The 12,480-nt window shown below is 40.8% G+C and overlaps 1 protein-coding gene across 2 annotated transcripts in view; it reads left to right on the plus strand.

The window, feature by feature from the left end:
* The window catches only part of LOC134531025 (protein kinase C), a 270,374-nt gene that overhangs the window by 95,313 nt on the left and 162,581 nt on the right, over positions 1-12,480 (plus strand). The window lies entirely within an intron of this gene.

Below are 12,480 nucleotides of genomic sequence, written 5' to 3' on the forward strand. Positions count from 1 at the left end.
TATAATATTTATCCACATGTTTCTAGTTTCTACATTCACAACACGTGTTTTAGTTTCATACAAGTGCGAATTATATATGTGCTAATAAATCATTCAGTAGTGATTTTAATTGAATATTTTGATATTATTTACTACTAACTGCCCGACCCGGCTTCGCACGGCTAAACTAATGGAAAACAAAATAAGCCACATCTCCCATTTACAGTAATGGTAAATAAACAAATTCAGTGAAAATTTATTACAATGCTGTATAATGTACCGGAGAGAAAATGAATAGCACCGATGGTTTCCCGACTCGTGCACGCAACGTACAACTGATGTACCCGTACTTCGCTACGGCATGGCAGTCTAACAGGCAGATCATTCTTGCGCCGCTCATTATACATGCCCCTCCTTGTGGGTACGCCACTGCCGCGCGATGCCCGTTGCCATGGAGACGCAGAAGGCATGAACAATGCAAAATCCTGTTCTCATGCAGACAAAGTACCCACTGTTGCCTGGTTTTAACCACCCATGGGATCTAATTTTCGGAAAATGTCATCCTGCGTAACATAAGGAACATTACTGTGAAGTTTCAAGTTTGTAAAATATATATACTTGAAAAAAAGGGCAATAAAAAACAAATCAAACACAGAGAGAGGAAAAAAAAACAATAGTTTAGGTTTGCGATTTAAAGTGATAAAAAGTATTTAAATACTAATTGAACTCTTATGAGGGTACTGATTGCTTCGTTGTTAATATCACACGGGTGTTTTTTACTTATATGGGAAAATTAAGAATGATAAGGCATCTAGTGCGTGGCAACTATGTTAATAGGCAATATGAAATAAACTTCTAGCGCCTGCGGCATTGTCAACACACACTTCGTATGTGTACTGCATGTTGTATCTAACCCCCTCCAACGCATTTGATTCTAAATTGAACTTTTAGTAAGGATCCCTAATGTTATTGATAATATAATATAGCCTATAGCCTTCCTCGATAAATGTACTATCCAACACTGAAAGAATTTTTCAAATCGGACCAGTGGTTCCTGAGATTAGCGCGTTCAAACAAACAAACAAACAAACTCTTCAGCTTTATAATATTAGTATAGATTCGTAAATATTAGTAAAAAAATTGTGCCTTTATACTTTTTCAAGTGCTCTAATATAATTGAGGTTAGCTATCCGTATGTATTATTTATTGATATAAATTAAAATATTATTATTTGATATAATTAATACTAAATATTATTTTTTAATATTTAATATTAAATAAAATAAATAATAAATATTTATAAAAATAAATGAACAAATTTAATGAAAACTTTTTGATAAAAATGAAAAGTGAATATTAAGTTAAGAAAATAATAAATATATTAGGAAATAAATGAACTTAAATTAAATTTTTGAATTTATTATTAAATTTATTTATTTTCTTTTAAAATATTAAATAATCAATAATAAATATTTAAAATTAAGTATCTTATAATATTTAGTACAAATTATGTCATATTATTCTCTACATTTAATTTATTTAATTTTTTAAATTTAAACTGAACTTTATTGACTGTGTTGACTCTTTTTCCAGCCCTTTTATTATTTTATTGTAATTAATTATTTGCATGCAATTAAAAACTATTTTTTAATGATGCAAAAGAAGTATAACTTCTCACGCGCGTACATAAGTACACGCACACATTTTTTTAATTTTCGTAGTAGTCCGAGTAAGGTTTGAATGAAAAAAAATTGATATTTTCAAATTAGTAGAAAACTTAATTTTTTTTTCTATGAGGTTTTCGTATGAACTGAAGACCATAACTCAAATTTCGAACTATGGATATACGTAAATCTATTTTCGTTTTGTTCTTTATGGTCCTGCAAAGGTTTTCAGGAAAAAAGGAAGTTGGAAGATACGGACAAACTTCAGAGATCATAATTTTTGTATGCGCTCTCGATCATAACTGACGTTAGGGACTTCATATTTGGTTTATTCTTTTTTTGTTCGTTTAGCTCCCGCGATTGAAAAGAAATTAATTGTTGCCATTTGTGAAAAAAAAATCTGGAAGATATCTAAACAAATAAGATTAAAAGCATTCTGGCCGAAATTAAAGTAAAAAATACTTTTTTTTATTTTTTTCTCTCGCTATCTTCAGTTGTTTAATTTCAGTTGAATTGTGATTCTGTTGTTAGTTCATTGCAATCGTTTCTTGAAATGAATTAAGTTTCATAGTTTTATTTCACACAAATTTACAGATTTACTTACGAAATACTGTGAGTTTTGAGGTTACAAACGGTTGTACAGTATCAATAAAGTGAATCAATTCTACATTTTTAGTTGAATTGTAATTCTTCGCAACGCTCATTGTGTCGCAATTGAAACAATTGAATTAAATTGACACATTTTAATCGCATTGCAATGCCGCCAATAAGACGGATCAGTTTAGGTCGCAGAACTCGCAATGCTACAAACCAAACGAATTTTCGATATAATCGAACTGCAGAGTAACACGAAGAAAGAAATGAAATTGAACGGAATCGATTATCACAAACACGTTCAGCACGTACACAAGAAGAAACAGAAGATGCAAACGAAGATGATATGCACCGAATGAGACATCATCGGTCACTATAAACCAATCGCTCGACCATGAATTTGAATAATCGTCCAAGAAGACAAATAAATATTTTATTGTATACTCATCGAGCTGCAGTCCGTTACAACGTGACAACTGGTTACATGGCAGACCAACACGTTTCTATTGGATCGATGAACGTTGTGTGGAAACATTGTAAGGCTTTGAAATACAGGTTGTGTTGTGCAAGTGGCAAAGTCAAGTTGGCGTCATTGGTCCCGCCACCATAGCCACTGCGCTCCTTGGTTTCTGAAACAGGAAAGGATTCCACGCATTCCAAAAATATCAACCAACCACGTCTTTTCAATGACACCCGGCATGCGGCGAAGAACCTGATGAACAACCGTCATCGAAGCAACAAGGAGAAAACGTTTAGATACCACGAATCCCAATGATTCCGACCGACATGCCTTTCTACTTCAAACGCTTGAAGTTTCCGATGCGGCTTGCTTTCGCAATGACTATAAACAAATCACAAGGGCAGTAATTGAATGTTGCGGCATTAACCTTGAAAATCCATGCTTCTCGCATGGTCAATTGTAACTGGTCAAGGTGCCTGGGTCCCTATGGGGAATGATTGCTGACCAATGACGTGTCGGAGCTGTAGCCGGCTCTAGTATCTGAGTGATGCTCTCGCCAGGTTACCGAAACGGGCGTGCGATGCGAATACATAGCCTCTTCCGCTTACAACAACCCATAGCCTTCTCGTGACGCCAGTGTTGTTATACAAATAGGGCAATGCCGGGGGCGACACTCCTCTGACTTCCTCGGTGTGTCGGAACGGGTATCTGGTAGACTAGTAGGCTGTGGACGGGTGGCTGCGCCTTGCCCTGCCGAAAATCTATCGGGGGGGTTTTGGACCCCCAAACCCTAGGTAGTGTCTCAAAGCATCGGATTCAATGTGAAGAATTCATTATGCATATGGAAATAGCGAAGGGCGGTAGCGCGGCGGAGGTGTTCTCCCGGTAAGGGCACCCGGGCTCTGGCAAGGCTGTAACCCTTTGGGCGGAGGATAGTCTAAGAGTCGGTAATTAAGGCAGTCTTTGGTTTGGTGTATCTTACCTACCCGGGCTCTGGCAAAGCTGTAACCTTCGGGCGGAAGACATGCTGATATTGAAGTACTCAAGGACATCCATGTCCTGATTCGAGGGAGCTCGGCCGCCGTGAGGCTGTCCGGGAAATCACTATACTTGAAAATAAGGGTACCATGGGACTGATCCTTTATTGTAATTGTTCCCTGCTGAGGTTTCCTCTAATGGCTCCGGATCAGGATTGTAGTAGGAAACGTCATGGTAGTGGTCCTCCTACGCTTGGAGAACACTCTGAGGGGTCCCCGCCCTGTTGACGAGTGGAAGTGTTGAGCTACTTAAGCTCGGGTACTAGCCTGCTGAGCTAGTAGAGGTTGGATATGCCTCGGCTGCATCACGAGCAACTGGGTGACCGAGGGGTCCCAGGGATGTGAGAGGTATGGTTCCGTGACGGTTCTACTCAGATTCCACAGAGGGGGCTAGCTCTGTAGGTGGTCTCGGGGTTTACGGCGGAGCTGGGGGTGTTTCGGTGGGGCCGAAGTTGGGATGGGTCTCCTCAACCTCTCGACCTAGCCGTGCTTTCGCCAGTAACATGCCGCGATTGGAAATGGCGTATCTATTTCCCGGTTCTCGGAACCCATGTTGGGCACTGGCAACAGTGTCAGACATGTAAAAGATCAATCTCTTTTCTTCTAACCAGGACTATGCCCTCGCGGGATCAGATGCATGGGGGAGATTGATGTATTCATGAGGTGTGAACCTAATAATTGTCAATTGTACGTCGTCTGTTCCCGTGTCGGAAAACCTTCAGCTTTGTTTGTTTATGCGCCAGACAACAAAAAAAACAAAAAATTTCGTGTATCATAAAACATTGCAATGAACGAAATGGTGATGTCACTGCACACCAATCTAATCAAAGAATTTCTTTGTTTTGATTGTTAACTTTAAATTCTGACTTATTTCAATAAATTGTGACTTACATTTTGAAACAAAACCGCATAGTTCCAAGACGAACACATTCCAGGCGCATAACACAATTCTAGCATTTCAGCGGTGTACTGTCGATAGAATTCGTCTCGCGTGCAAAATTTACAAATTGGCCTACTTCTGAATGTACTCCTCTTCAAATTGAATATCCATGGCCACATCGTTAATGAATACATCGATCACTCACAATTACGTCCCACGCCCCCTCATTTTTACTTCGTTTACACATTTCCAATATATTTTCACAAATTCACGAAATTATGACAAACAAATTTATTGAAATTTTGTCAGGACAACGTCAGTCGCGTGTCAGCTAGTAATAAAATTAATGTTTACTTTTTTATTAAAGTTATTGAATATTAATTTTTTTACACATAAAATTCTTCATGTAAAAATTATTTTAGTTATTTCACTTTATAACCTTTAAAATAGCCCATTTTTTCTTCGCCATTTTAAAGATTCATTGTGACGGAAACGATGTAATTTCATTTTATGCTAGGTACGATTTTTATTGGCAGATCGCATCCAACATCCAAGAACTTCCCACTATTCTGTACTTAGTCATTCAAGAACAATATTTTATCTAATATTTTCACTGATATTCTATTTTGTGTATTTAACAATGTACTCGTACTTACTGCCTACCTTCGAAAATAAACGGAGGTCTCCAATGTCACTGTAACTGACCGGTACCCGTTAGCTAGCCTATACGACTTTCATATCATCCCATTGTCCATTTATTGTTCTGCAAACTTGACCTTTTAGGTATTTATAGTTGAACGAGCATTTTGTAGTCTCTGAAGTATCTTTGTGAGGTGGGTCAAGTGATCTTCAAAAATTATCAGTTGTAGGTGGGAACACTGGTGTTACCAAATAAAGGTTAATTGTATCCTTTTTTTCCGACAGAAGTAAGCTGAAAAGAGGAACCTCTTCCACTGTTTTTTTGTGTGTTAATGTCTTGAGATGAATCTAGAAACAACTTTTATGTTTCTGGTTCATTGGTGTTACCAAGGGTAACGGCTAGTAAGACATTATAACTGAACGAAGCATAGGCAATGTTTTCGCTTCTCTCACTCGCTCACGAGCTCAAGTGTTGTAAATAAATAAAAGGACAACAGAACTGGTGAGACTGAACACACGGTCAGATTTTGAATAAGTTCGAACTATTTTTACTAAAAATATGTGTAAAAATGTGAATTCGATGATAGTAGAGTCTCGCTAATCCGGACCCCGCTAGTCTGGACATCTAGTTAATCCGGATAGATCTAAAAAAAAAAAAAAATAAAAAAAAAAATTATGAAAAAGAATGTTGTGACAGAGGAAAATAAGAAAATACATTTCTAAGTTCTAAGGGCCGGTTGCACCAATAACTGTTCGGATCTGAGATCGTAAGATCTTTGTTTCAGTGTGATCTGAATTCGAATCTGAGATCCAGTGTATATGTGTTGCACCAAAGTGAACTTACGAGTTCAGACATTATATCTCACGATCTAAGTTTAAGTTGGTAAAGGTCCATTGTAAAATGAAAGCAAGTTTTCTATTGGCCTACTGAATTCCGTCTAGTCACAGAGAATTTTCTTTAGCATGTTTGAAGTTCTTGCTGTAAATGTTGGCATCGTGATATTTACATAGAAGCCTATTTGTTTATTGATTACAAACTTGTGGTCGGTTGTGAGTTGACTGGAGTACACGCGGGCACACATGACGATGGAAAATAAAATTTCAGTACCTACCTAAAAAAGGTTTTTTCTATAAAAAAGAAAAAATCATCCTTGTCGATTTGGTGCAAGAAAGACTGGATATTTTAGAGTGTAAGAGAACTGGTGGCATGTTTTGTAAGCAGAAGGTAGAATCCAGGCAAGAATTGGCATCATATTTTGCCGTCGTCCGGGTTCTCGTTTTTGAGACTCGGCGGTGTTCCTAGCGGGAAGGCTGTTTTCTTGCGGGGAAATGTGTCCGGGAGGGCACCAGGCTAACGCGGGGGTTAGCCACGAGGTGGGTCGTGAGGTTCGAAAGCCCCTGCGTGGCCCACTAGGAACGGCGGCGGTGGTGATGATGTTAGTGATCCCTAACGCGTGCTGTACCACTGGCCCTACACAGCATAGGACGCTGATCCCTAACTGGATTGGTGAGGTTCAGAAATAACGTACACGGCTTTGCACTGTCGTTTACACGTCGCGCACGGAGTGTGCGGAGTGGACGTTTAATTACGCTGGCAAATTACACTTGCAATTACATTCACACGATTTCCCTACATAAAGTACACTGTCATTAAACACTGGGCGCTCTGACCCGCTGTTACTAAAGTTACGTCCTCACGCCAGTCGAGGTTGAAGGAGAGAGTTTGATTAGAGTCGGCTAATCCCGTAATTCGTGAACGGCGACGCGTAATGCGTTGTGCGGGGCGTGTTAAGTTTACGCGGCTGGGATAGGCCCTACACCGGAAAAGGACCGGGCACACACGGGGAGTAGTAAGAAAAAGGTTTCGGGGTTTGACTATAGTTACCAGATGGAAGTTCGGTAAAGACAAAGAGATGATGGCTCCCCGTGGGACGTGCGTCCGTCCCGGTCCGCGAGTCGCGCTGTACTGGCGTCTGGCCCTGGCGCGAGGGGAGGGGTGAGCTCCCTGTCGCGCTAGAGTTTCTAAAGTTCCGTTATTCGTAAAAAATTATATTAATAACAAAATGTAAGTGGCTCTAAATTAACACAATAAAACTTAATGATTAACTTAATATATATATATATATGTTTTAGAAATGACATGTAATAATTTTGTATAAAATAAGTTTGAATTATCAGAGTCACACTGGAGACTGTTCATTGCTTGATAACTGCTCCAGTGGCGAATGATAAATTTCTAATTTGGGGTGGAGTTAGTTAAGTCACATATTACACTATTGAAATCAGGCTTAAGGCCGCAAGGGGAGCACTCACGGCTGTTTTAGTAAAAAACTACACGTGAGTGGCCCGGGCACTCCTACGTCGCACTTGTGTTGTACGGTGTTGTTAATTCAAAGTGGCGTATTCATTAAAGTGTAGTGAATTTACCGTGTACATGACTCGGTTTGTCTTGCCGATTAAGTTAAGGGCGTTGATAATACCTAAGTTCCGCGGAGCTCGTCTGACTCGGGTGGGCCATGGCTAGGGGTGCGTTCCGTTAGCGGGGTCGGATGCTGGCGGTTGCAGGTCGGGCTTTAGGGTGGCCTTTGGCCGGACGACGTCAATTTAAATAACATTATGATGACAATTACCGTACTTCGGGCATACCTAAAAATATATCGGCCTAAATTTCCTGTAAACTATTGTAGCCCAACAAAATATCAATGGTAAACTATCCAACATATATGCGAACACGACTACAAAACACAACAAACCAACGAAAAATACACAAGATCTCGGATCCAACTGCTCTGAACCATCAATTTCGGTGGTTCAAACAGAGGTTCACATCAATCTTCTGTCAGAAGGTGAACTCGAATGGTGCAATACGTTTGTGTGTCGATCCTGGTTCATTACCTCGTATGATCTCGGATCGACCAGCGAACTTCAATGGTGCAACCGGCCCTAAGAGAGGGTCCTCTTGCTCTCAGTTGCCGGGAGTCTTACCGCTAGTTTTCCACTCATCGTCTGTTTTCCAAGAAGTGACTCACTCTATACAACCAAGTTATTTTGTATTGTTCCTTTCAGTCGATGGTTACTCGTACTGGTGATAGGTGCTCCTGACAGTTATTTTTATTCAGTGCGAGTGTTGTATTGTGTGCACTTATTAAGAACAACGTAACGGCTACTAAACGTAAGAAAGTGACTGTAACAATGGAGCAAAAACACACAGCCTTATTTCGTATTGATGCGGGTGAATCATTAACTAGAATCGCGCAAGATTTAAGAGTGGGAAAACAAACTGTTTCTGATTGGAAAAAAAAATTGGAAAGAAATTGAAGATTTTTATGCCAAAATGGTAAGGACAATCTGGGTAACAGAAGCACTTAAAAAAAAAATTAAACTTTAGACGAAGCTTTGTGCATTAGGTTTTGCCAACAACGTGAACAAGTCGTCCCGCTGTCGGGCGTAACATTACAAGCGTCCGCGCTCAAACTCAACGAAAAATTAAATGTAAATTAATTGTAAATTTAATGTATTGTATTATTTATAAGTTACATGCATGTGTACTTAGTTTATAAAGTACTTTATAATAAAAACACAGTTGATTTTTAAGCATAAAGATATTTCTTTTAGCCTATAAAACTTACGTATCGACACTTTTTCCGTATCCCTTGCTCACCGAATAGGATGGCCGTCTCTGGAAATTTCTTCTCGTAACACTGTCTCCACTCTCCGATGCCTAGCTCGACTCGAACAGTTCTGCTTGTGGCAATGTTGTCTTGCATATTGGACAACACCATTGGAGATGTCCTTGTTCCGGGCAGGTGAAACTTCGTAGGCGACCTCTGTTGTTCGGAGGTAGTATGCATATCTTTTGAGCTCGACCTTGCAATCTTTGGGCTTTATTTGTCGCTGCGATGTCTCCGTAAGCATCGGACATCCCTTCTGGATGTGCCCCAGTTCCTGGCAGGTGGAGCATCACAAGCGACCTCCGGTTCTTCGAACCCGTGGGGTCTCTTCTCTGACAAATTCAGCAAACACGCCGTTGTTATCCTCAATTCAATTTCTTCCTATGCGTCGGACTATCCCACTCGATGTGTTACAGTTACAGGCAGGCGAAGCATCGCCGATGGTATCCTGTTCTTTTCAAAACAGTGTGCCTCTTCTGGGCTCAATGTGGCAATCACGCTGCTGTTCTCCTTGCTGCGATGTCTTCTTGCGCATCTGGCAGTCGTACTGGATATGTGCCAGTTCTTGGCAGGAAAAGCGGGCGACCTTCTTTTCTTCGGAACTGTGAGCCCAGCACCACTCAGCAGTTTACTCGGTGCCCTGGCAATATCTCTCTCATAAAGGCCCTGTCACACTGTCAAGTATTTTCATCTCCAACTATATTCGCCAATATAGTTCCCATCAAATAAGGTTAGACAGATAACCTCAAACATGTTTTCAATCATGTCACACTATCAAAGCTTATTATTGGACTGAGCTAGCTCAAAACTATAAACTTTAATTTCATTTTTAAATTAAAATAAATCATCACAGTGCGAAATAAAATTTTGATTATTTTTTTTTACGATTTTGTGCATTTATTAACTTTTAATTCATTTGTAAATTTAACTTACATTAATACCAGTTACATAAAAAATAATGTTATGTTATTTATAAAAGTTATACACACATTTCTTTTCGAATTTTAGATTATTTCGCATGCAACATTTATATAAACATTATTTTAGTTATTTCACCTTTACAACCTCCTTAATCACATATCTGGTCTTTGCCATTTTAAGAATTCTTTGTGATAGAAACGGACGCCATTTCCGTTTTCGCTGGGCAAGATTCTGATAGGCTGATTACGTCCAATACCCAACATACTTTGAATCAGGTCTATAATATACAAAATATTGTTTGGAAACTCAAGTCATTCAACTTGTCAAACAACCATGGCTGTGCTTGTGAAGTTTTCCATGGCGTCATGATCCTCCAGTATTATTTTTCCAAACGATACGATACTATTCAACTGACTTGACTACGTACATTTAACGAAAATTGCGTACATTTACATGAAAAATTAACTCAGTTGTATACGATCCTACTGTTCAGATAGTATCCCTATAATGAAATCGTATTCCTCTGATGAAATCGTTTACCTGTTATGAGATACTATTTTACCAAGTTGAATTTTCGTCCAAATGTCCGTACTTTTCGTTAAATATGCTTTTTTTTATGAATGTGCATCGTCAAGCCTGTAGTCAGGACATGGTTGGCCTCGTGGTTTAGAGATGTCTGGTCTATAAGCATGCTATTGAATATGACCTATTTAAAATGTTCGCCGAGTATCGGCGAAAAATACCTCTTGGTTCGGAGATGCTTGGCCTGGCCTACACGTCTGACATTGTACATGACTAGTTTGAAAGGTATATCAATTATCGAAATATTACACCTTTTGGATACTGACTGTATGTGCCGGACCACCAAAAGGACACTTCTGTCTAACCAATCTGACGTGGTTTGCCACAGAATAGAGGTGTCTGGCCATCAACTGGCCTTGTTAGCCTGACAGACCGACAGATGTGTCTATCCAACCTATCTGATGGGCCTGACCACAGACAAGAGGTGTATAGCCAACAACTACTGGATGTGCCTGGCTACTGAGTAGAAATGCCTGGCCATCGACTGGACGCGTCTTGTTACCTACTGAACGTGCCTGATCGCCGAATACGTGCCTGGTCACCAACTGGATGCGCCTTGCCACCTACTGGACGAGCGTTTCTGACCACTGAATAGACGTGCCTGGCTACCGATTGACTGTCCGTGCCACCTGCTTGATGTGTTTAGCCAATAAATGGTCGTGCCTGGTCGCTGATTGGACATGCCTAGCTAATAATTGGACATGTCGGCCACAAATTGAATGTACCTGGCCGCCGATTTCTTGCCTGGATGCTGAATAGACACGCCTAGCTACTAACTGGATTCGTCTTCCCACCTACTGGACGTGCGTTCCTGGACACTGAATAGATGCTATAGCCTTTTATTTAAATACTGTTACGAATTATTAAAACAAGAAATAATAATTCGTCGTGGGAAAACTACCGGGTTCGTAGATGGATAGCCCTTTTTAAGATTTTACCACACAGTTTTATTTTTTGCCAATATTTACGTCACTAACAAATAATCTTCTAAAAATGCCTAATAATAAAATACACTTTAAAATGTTTATTCCCCAGTCACTCAGTTATTACACACCGCACACATCGCTGGGCCACATCTCTGGCGCAACTATTGTGGACCTCCTTCGCGGGACTCCGTCGCCGCACTCCGCCGCCGCCGTCGCACTTCCCTTCGCCGAGGAACCGCTGGATGCTTCGCTCGGAACTTCGCTCGGGACTCTCGCCGCACCCGCGGCACTCTCACGCAGACTCTCTCGCCCCGGAACTCCGCCGCGCCCGCGGCACTATCACCCGGAACTGAACTCTCCTCCCTGGAACCTTCGTCCAGGGACTTCGCCGCTCCGCCGCCCCCGCGGCATTATCGCCCCGGAAACTCCGCCGCGGGAAAACTCCCGCCTCCTCACTGACTTGGAGACCGGCATCCTGGGCTTATATAGGCCCAGGCGCCTTTCTAGACTTCACGAGCGCGGCTGGGGCCAGTCGCGTCATTTCGCGCCGACCCGATGGCATAAAACTTTCGAGAGGCGTCGGCAACTCGCATGGCGGCGCGCGGAACTCCCCAGCTGTCAGGTGTCAGATATCAAGCTAACAGCTCCGCGCGGGGAGCGGTGGTAGAGGAGGGGGGAAAGCGGCGACCCTTGTAATCTACCAGGCGCGCGCGGCCTATCTCATGTTGCGGCGGCCACGTGATGTCAGCCAGCTCTGCACCTGCGTGCGCCGCGGCCCTGCTTACGTTCGTAACATTACTGTCCCTCTTATTAAAATTATGTCATTCATTTAGTCAGTAGAAATTTCTTCGTAATTATGTCAATAAATAAGGTGTTTGGATCTAATTATATATAATTGCATCTGCAAACACGACAAAATATTATTTTCTTTTGAATTAAAAAAAGGGAGGATTACATTGCCAGTATTTAAATTACGCCATAATTTTGGTAGCTATACTGAATTTTAGTCGCTCTTTGCAATTGGAACAGCGAATGATTGAAAACAACATTCATGCCCAATAACTGATAACGTTAACCACCAGTTATTCAATTAGAACCATAACTTCCTTAACTGATATTGGAAAATA

This window comes from Bacillus rossius, chromosome 3 (assembly GCF_032445375.1).
Source record: "Bacillus rossius redtenbacheri isolate Brsri chromosome 3, Brsri_v3, whole genome shotgun sequence".
Lineage (NCBI taxonomy): Eukaryota > Metazoa > Arthropoda > Insecta > Phasmatodea > Bacillidae > Bacillus > Bacillus rossius.